Source organism: Furipterus horrens, unplaced genomic scaffold, assembly GCF_987537825.1.
Source record: "Furipterus horrens unplaced genomic scaffold, mFurHor1.1.pri manual_scaffold_1, whole genome shotgun sequence".
Taxonomy (NCBI): Eukaryota; Metazoa; Chordata; class Mammalia; order Chiroptera; family Furipteridae; genus Furipterus; species Furipterus horrens.
This window is the reverse complement of record NW_028327171.1, coordinates 46,131,304-46,140,297: the sequence shown is the minus strand read 5'-3', so window position 1 is coordinate 46,140,297 and position 8,994 is coordinate 46,131,304. Positions and strand designations below refer to the sequence as shown.

Sequence of the window (8,994 nt, the reverse complement as noted above, 5' to 3'; positions counted from 1 at the left end):
TTACCAAAAAGCTGGATATCTGTTTTTAGAGAAACAGTTGAATAAGTTAATGTCAGTGACTTCTTTATTTTAAATCATTAAAGATAAATTTAGTTATTCAGAGAAAAAAATGGCATTTTCTCTTGTAGATACCATCAAACTCCTTGGCATAAGAACTATATTCTCTATAGCCTGTCTTCCAGGGAATCCTCAAACAAGGCTAAGCTAAGTGGGAGCTTTTTGTTTTGCACTAGATCAGAAAAAAAAGGTAAAAATTTTTTAAAGAAAAAACATTTCATAGAATGTTTCTACTAGTATGAGGTTGAACCAACCTTAAATGATATTAACAGTATGGTGTCAGAGTAAACGATATTAGAATGTTAAATAAAATACCCAGAAGACCTATAGGCTTTCTCTGTACTCTGAAAAAAAATTAAAAAAAAAACAAACAAAAAACTCATTAATTAGACAAAAAGTCAAACTCATATTAACTATTAATTATTTTGTTACAGGTAATATGAAGTGAAAAGAAAAAGTCTCCTAGGAATCTAAATGCATAAAAAGGCATTAGTACTAAAATGGTACCCCTACACAAGGAGGGGGGAAAAAAGAAAGAAAAAGAAAAGCACTTTATTTAATGATGGAGTACACAAATACAAACACACACATTCTCACACATATATAACTAAAACAATATTTACTCTTACCAGGTGAGATGCATTGTGAAATTTTCTGCCTATCTTTTTATTTTATTTTTTTAAAATGTGAGTCACAACTTAGTAACAAATTTTGTAAACCACAACTGTTACAACACATAACAGTTCTAGAGCATTATCAGTGCTAACTTAGAATGTTAGGGAAATTTATAGTCTTCCTCCTTCGTAGAATTAATCTACAAGAGTATTCCATGTACCTAGAGAAAACAAAAGTTAACATAGCCTTGTTACCATATATCCAGCCTGGACTTGGTACCAGCTTTCATGTGCTTAAATAAATCACCTACCTTCCCAGGCCCCAAAACTGAGGGAATGACTTGCAACTAAGTATGATAACAAGACCCTATGTTTGTACATCACATTTTATCTAGAAGTCCTTTTTATTATTTCATTTTATCCTCACATCCCTGTGAAGTAGTCAGGGAAAATATTATCAAATTTACTTCACAAATCAAGTTAAGGTTCAGAGCAGTTAAGTAACTTTCCTGGTTATCAAATATGTAGGAAGAGACAGAGAGAGTAAGAACCATTAACTTTTGGGTTGAGGCTCTTTTCTCTAAACCATATAACCTCTGAGAGTATAATCTGACCTCAAATATTTTTACCACTTTATCCTCTTCTTATTGTTGCCTCAAGATTTTATAGGATACAACAAAAGACGTGATTCTAAACTTACCTTCCCAAGTTTATGCTTCTCTACCAATGAAAATTTATAGCCACAGGATATATATTCTTTTAGAAAGCACTGTTTCCTTGGCTCTAACCTAAAGGAACATAAGCAACAGGAAAGACCCTGAAGGTGAAGGAAATTGAGAGACCAGAGAAAAGGATATAAAATGGAATGTATTAATGGACTTTAGTCCCTTTAAGCTTTTACTTTTGTGACAGAGTTAAATGGAGAGCTTTAATGCTGATGAGACTTGAGGCTTTTGAAGAGGATCTAAGTCTTGATAAGTTATTCAAACTCATATCTTGAATGCGTAATGCTGGTAGGCCTCGGGGTCTTCAAAAACTTGTACTTGATGCTTTAAAACAAAACAAAACAAAAAAACACACACACACAATTCTACTGGCAAATCTAATAAAATTGTTTAAAGGATTTTGAAAAGCTATAACTCTTTGCCCAATGATTAATCAGATCACTAGATACCATGCTAAAAGAACAAAAGGAGAAAACCAAAAAGAAATAAAGAAAAAGAAACAGATTTTAAAATATATACTATACAGAATAGCTTAATATGTTCATTGGTTTGTCTCTGATTAATATTCTTCACTTTAAATTGAAACAGAATTTAAAGTTCTTATCAAACCACCTTCGGCTGCAGTAAAAGAAAATGATATAATGATAATTTACCGAATCTCTGATTGCTATCCATGACATCTGATTGTCTTAAAGGGTTTTTGATCTTTGAAAGCATGGCCAAAATATTTGTTGGAAGAGATGGCATAAAATGAAGTTGATTTCATGGGGTAAAAAAACTGAACTAGGAATATTGTGTTTTGAAAATATTTAAACAGGGAGAAAAAAGTAATAAAGCCTCTGAATGAAAAAGTTCAGACCATTTTGCAGGTTCAAATGAATAACATATCATAAATTTTACTACTTTTGTGCTATTTATAACATGCTTCTTTTTAGTTTGTGTGCTCCTATAAACCTGCATTTCCCCCCCAATAAAACTTTAAGCTTTTAAAAAATAATAAAATTAGCAAGTAATATTTTTTGTTGTTTACTATTTTTTATCTATTCATCTAAAATTTTTTATGTTGTTAATTCTTTTTTGTTTCCTTTGCAAATAATATTTACTGAGTCTACACTTTGTGCCAGGCACTGCTCTAAACACTTTATGCAAATTCATTTAGTACTCATAGCAATCCCATGAATTAGATACTACTACTATTCTTAACTTACAGATGAAGAATCTGAGGCACAGAGAAGTTAGAAATTCAGGTAGTTTACCTAGCTAGGAAACAGTAGAGTCAGGACTTAAAACCTGGCTGGTTTGGCTCAGTGGATTGAGCGTCGGCCTGCGAGCTAAGTGTCGCTGGTTCGATCTTCCAGTCAGGGCACATCAGAGAAGGAAAACTCTGACTCCAAAAAACCTCCGCTGCCTTGCGGCATACCTCTTCAGGGGAAAGGCTAAGGGAGTAAACCCCGACAGAAAATCCGGAGCCGGAGTCCCTAAGGCGGTTTGACGTTGTAGTCAACACCGGCAACTCCTGCGGCGCACCTGAAGCCAAGCTGTATTGACTCCGTCTTTCCCTTGGATCCTTCAGCTGCGAAGAGAGGGGGGGTCTGCTGCATGGGCAACAGCAGACCCTCCATATCACCCTGCCCAGGCTCTGTAGCTTCAGCTTCACTGGAGAGGACACTCCAGCGTCATCGCAAGATGTCGATTCGACACGGGAGGAGACAGATACCGTGTCACTCCCGAGTCGGACTGCACAGCCATTCTCGGCGGTGCAGATAGACTCTTAAGAAGCTACACCATCGTCTCTCGAGACGGACGGCTGCCGACTCGACTCGACTATTCTTAACTTACAGATGAAGAATCTGAGGCACAGAGAAGTTAGAAATTCAGGTAGTTTACCTAGCTAGGAAACAGTAGAGTCAGGACTTAAACTCAGGTCTTCTGGCTCCTGAGCATCAACCTACACTAAATACTCTACAAAACTGGTTTTAATACAACAAAATTTACTAGCACTGAGGCTTTTGCAAATCAGCATTGTACCCTGATATAATCTTTCACTGCATATTCTGATTAGTGATTGTAGACTCAGTTACAACAGTCGCTTCTCAGAAGTGCCATCCTGCAGGAATGTCAAAGCAGTTTTAAAATAAAGCATGTATGCCATTAAATATTAAGTGATAGAAGATTATCTGAGACTTTACTCTTTTTTATCTTTTTGGTGATCTATATAACCTAATATTTCTCTCTCTCTCTCCACACACACACACACGCACGGGGGTGGGGGTGGAACAGGTTTATAATTATAATGCAAATAAATAATACAATAATTAGTAAATAAAAGAATAAACTGTTTCATGTACTCACAACTGTAAACCTCCTTTTGCCCACCCCTGTATATGTGTATATATATATTTATTTCTATATAATTTTTGTAAAGTAGACATAGATTACCTATACAATTAAAACATTCAAGGTATAGTAATATGGCAATACTGAAATAATAATAGCTATTATTTATTTACCACCTAATATTGGCAAACCTTTCACATACATTATCTTTACTCTTCAGTAAATTGCTATTTTCCAGAAGAGATTGGCTTAGAATAAATAATAAAATTAATTAATAGAACACCTCAAAAATACTGGAGGCCAGATTCAAACCTGTATTTACTACTTTAGAATCCATGCTCTTTCTACTGAAAATACTAAATATAACTTATTAAAGTTCAATCAGGCTTATCATTTTGAATATCCATTAACATAGAGCTGCTTTTATCTAATTAAATGAGCCCAGGTTACCAGAATTTTAAAATTAGTTGGTCTGCTTTCTGACTTTCTTCTTGCCCTTGCCTGTCAATGTGCCTGCCTCTAATAGGAGCACTTGGCACATTAACAATCGATGCTTCTAATATTGTTAATTAAGCCTGTTAGAAGTAGGTCTACAAAAAAATAAAACTGAGTAAGTATATATAAACCTGGGAAAAGCTATAGATTGTGTCTTATATATGACATACTACGTTTTCTCTTGGATTAATTGAGTATTTCCTATAGTTTTTGTTTTCCAGAAAAAATTTTACATATTATATATGTAAAATAATATATCCACATATTTAATATACATAATGTATTACATATCTAGGTGCACAGCGACTCACACATGTATGCCTATACATGTATCTTCCCCAGTTCTATGTTATCTATGTATAAGTTTTACATTTATGTTCATCTCCTTTCACTTTGTGTCTGGCTGTGATTAAACTCAAGGATCTCAAAAAGCAAAGTATCATTTAACAATAATGATTATAAGCAAAACACTCTGCCAGAGTATGGCATAAAACACCTGACATACCACAACCTGTTCTATTTCATTAATCATGATGCAGCCCCTACATTAATGGCCTTCATTTTGATTTTAACCAATTACACAATTGATGGTATCATATAGGTATGTAACTTACATAGCTTATTCTCAAGCAGGTCTCAAATAAAATTCCTCTCCTAATAAAACAAAAATTACTATGTCTTTAAATTTCTTGTATAACTTATTTTACTCACCTATTACTATTATTCTAAATTTCCCACAATGAAAGTGTGGAAAGACAAAGATGGCTAGAGAAGTGAAAATCACCAGAAATTTTTGCTGAGTACCAAAGCAAATAATCAACCAACTGAAAGTAATATCATCAATATAGAATGAGATTATTCATATAAATGATCTTTCTGGTTTACTGAGAACAAGCCATTTTTGAAATGCTTTAGGCCAATTCTAAAAATTAAAACAAAGTGAAAAACCAAGATTTGTTTAAAAAGAAGAGTCTCTAATAGTAATTCAAATAAAACAAAATCCATCCCATTCAGTAATAATGAGATGCTCTGAAGAACCCTGCCAATGCAGTACAAACCTAGCTTGCAAACAAAAGTATCATCCATATCACCTCATGAAGTCAGCCACATGCTATAAACTAAGTAACAGTATTGAATTTGGCAGCACTAAACACTTACTTCATCACAAATTCTTATTAAAGGTAATAATCTAATGTCAAGGTTAAAACTATTATAATATCATCAAACCTTCCATGCAACTCTGTAAAAGAACTTAAGTGACTCATGCAACCCCATTCCTCTGACTAGTGTAAGTAAATATCAGGTCAAAAGGCATATTAAATAGTAAGTAGTAGGCTCCCTAATTATAAAATTAGCCTAAAGTTTTGCTGTTTGTTTGTTTAAAAAAAATTTTTTTTTATCCTCGCCCAAGGATATTTTTCATTGCTTTTTAGAGACAGGAAGGGAGACAGAGAAACATTGATGTGAGAGAGAAACATCAATTGGTTGCCTCCCATAGGCACCTAGACCAGGATCATACGTGCCCAGATTGGGGATTGAACTTGCAACCTAGTCATGTGCCCTGACCGGGAATAGAACCTGCAATCACTCGGCTATAGGATGATGCTCCAATCAACTGAGCTACACCAGCCAGCGCTGTTTGTTTTTCAGTATTATAAAACTAAAATCATGTTCACATTAAAAAAAAAAAAAAGCTTTTTAATCTACCACAAAGAGTATACAGAAAAATATGAGGCTTTTTCCTACTCCATACCTGTAGTTTCATTTCTCAGGAGTACTTTTGTCAATAAGTAAATACATCGATAAATATAACATAATAGTGTATTATATAGATTTGAAGAAATTTTGTATGTTTAAATAAGTGTATGTTTTTAAAAACACAAATGAAAACAGACTATACATATAGTTCCATATTGTCTTCCTCAGTTAACAATGTATCTCTTAGAGATTTTTCCATATTTCCACCTATGGATCGAATCCTTCATTCTTTCTAAGAGCTGCAAAGTACTACCTTGTATGAAGGCATTTATTTAATCAGAACTTGGGGGAGGAATGTTTAGGCTAGTTCTAGTTTTTAACTTAAAATAATATGATGAATATCTTTATATATAAATTTTTGAGTGCAAGTGCAAATATACCCCAAAGAGGAACTCCTAGAAATGCTGTCTGACTTTAGAATGGAAAAAATTCTAAATAAGAAACCACTGTATCTACAAAGGAGACCAGGAAAAACACAAGTTCAATGCTTAGTGATTTAAAAGTTGCCAAACATTATCACAAAGTCAGAAGTTAAAATTTTAAAAATTAAAAAACTCCTAAGCTAGGAAAGGTAAAACAGAAAAAAAGAGAAATTTTATCCCCTGAGATACAAAGATAAAATGAATCATCTAAGAGATTTTTAAAAAGAAGAATAAGGAAAAAGAAAAACAAAATAGCACCAATAAGGCAGGATAAGACAAAAAGACATTTTGGGGCCTCTTTTCTTGCTTCACACTAAGGCATAAAATTGGCCACAAGATTTGAGACCTGTATTATTACAGAGCTAAAGTTGAATGTGAGATGATTTAAATGACTATTTGAGGCCCCATTCCTACAGGGTATCAATATGCGCCAACAGATTCTAACATGTGGAAAGAAACTTCTCCAAAAAAAAAAAAAAAAGAGAGAGAGAGAGAAAGAAAGAAAAAGGAGGGGGTTGGGGGAGAGGGAGAGGGAGAGGGAGAGGGAGAGAGAGAGAGAGAGAGAGAGAGAGAGAGAGAGAGAGAGAGAGAGAGAGAGAAACAGAGTAGTATCTTCCAGGAATAATATATCTTGTCAATCACTTTTATTTCTGATCAATTTTATAGGTAAATAGTAACTACTGATTCATGAACATAGAACAAACCTCTTTGGAAGGTCCACAGTATAACATAATTTTAAGAGAATCAGCCTATATTTTCAATCACAATCCTACAAATTTACTAGACTAATCCAGGGCTATTCTCTCATCTAACATAAAACACAGTCAATAACTTACCTTTCTCAAAGTGCTAGGATTTGAATGCGACAATACAAAATGACTCATGTTTTTGTCCATTAATGGTCCGTGGATTTCTTTAAATGAAGTTCATGTTAGAGTCCATGGATATCAGTGTTCTGCAAAACTGAAAACCTCAAGAATGTCAATGCAGGCACCTAAGTTACCACTTGGTTACAAACTTATAATGAATAATAGTTAAATAGTTACTATTATGAATACAGACATTTAGATGTGCGAAAAATATGGGCATGACATTTAACAGCAGGTTGAAGTAGCAAAATTGGACTATTTTTAAGTAGGACATTAATATTAATGTAAATCTAGAGGATCTCAAAACCTTACTTTTTACCATATTTATATGTATTGTAAAGCTGACATCACAGTAAGAGCATACAATGATTGGGGTGATTTGGATACCAACACTTTCCAGACCCTGGGAAAACAAGTTTGAAGGCAGACAAACTTTTAAAATTTAAATTACCACAATATATATTTACATGTCTACCTTTGTTTTTTCCAACCTATTTTAAAGAACATCTTAATTTTTTTTAAATCTAAAAATGCTTACTAGTTTCTTCTTTATTTAAGAAAGTCATAACTTCCAATCTAATGATAAACTTCAAGGACATCTAATGAGCTATTATAACCTCGTAGGACTAGTGATTCATGCATGCCCAGATCCCATTACACAGCCTGACAACCAAAAAGAATCTGGGACAGTACCAGCTCTTTAGGTCTATTCCCCGTCTTTATTACATTTAAGACATCTAAACAAATTATGTACAAAGGAAACAATTTAATCTTTAGGGATTTATTCTTTTGGAGGCTTCCTACAACTGTTTGGAAGAGTAATAAGCTGAAGTCACTTCTCCATTCGGAGAAAGGGGCACTTAAATTGGGGAGAAGGTTCCCCCGAGCTGAGGCAGAATCAGCTTCGTACGTTCATTCATTCATGTTCGACAGCATCTAAAGAATGCCTAATAGTGGCAAACACTGTCCTGGATGAAGAGTTGAGAATACAAAGTCTCTGTCCCCAACTAGCTGAACAGCCTTGGGGGTCAGTTTAAGTGGAAAACGAACTCTAGGTCAGCTCTTCTCAGTGCCCGGGATCCATCTCTCCACCCCCGAGCGCCAATGCTCCGGAGCCCATCATGGACCCCCGGCCACGTTCCATTCCTCGAAGACGCAACCTGTCTGCATCTCCTCGACGACCTCGGCCCTCAGGACCCCGTCCCCAAAGTTCCGCGCATCCCAGTCACCCCGGGGAGTCCCACGCCAAGGAGCCCTTCCCCAGCCACCGCTCTAATGGGAGATCCACCTCTATCGGCCGGAGCGTGAAGCCGCGAGCAGAGTGGGCCAACAAACCTAACTCCCACTCTGGCTCGGGTCCAGGGTTCGGCCAGCAGATTACCTGTACCGGAGCCAAGGTTCCAGGAGGACCACGGAAGGAGCTCCTCACCCATCGCGACACCCTCCACAACCTGGCACCGCCTTCGGGGCGGGACTTCCTGTGCCTCTTGTCCCGCCGGTTGCCACCAGCCCCGCAATCCTGTTCTGCGCTCAGCCCTTCCACTTAAGTCATTTCCGACCTGTTCCTCGGTTCCCCCGAGATCCAGACGTTCTGCAGATCTTGTTTACCGGTTCTTTCCCGCGAGCTCTCCTAATCGCCGGCTGTGTCATCCAGCCCAAAAAAGTGCTTTTTTTTTTCAACTTTCTTTGCCAACTTCTGCAGCCTTCTCTTCTGTAG

At 36.0% G+C, this 8,994-nt stretch overlaps 1 long non-coding RNA gene across 1 annotated transcript; it reads right to left on the bottom strand.

Annotated features, from left to right (window-relative positions):
* Window positions 1-695: 695 nt before the first annotated feature.
* LOC150021012 (uncharacterized) lies at window positions 696-8,742 on the bottom strand. The gene is made up of 5 exons (XR_016511584.1): window positions 8,659-8,742; window positions 7,245-7,371; window positions 1,573-1,720; window positions 1,372-1,459; window positions 696-892 (listed from the first exon to the last, which is right to left on the bottom strand). It is a non-coding gene; the product is annotated as an uncharacterized LOC150021012 (long non-coding RNA).
* Between the last annotated feature and the right edge of the window lie 252 nt (window positions 8,743-8,994).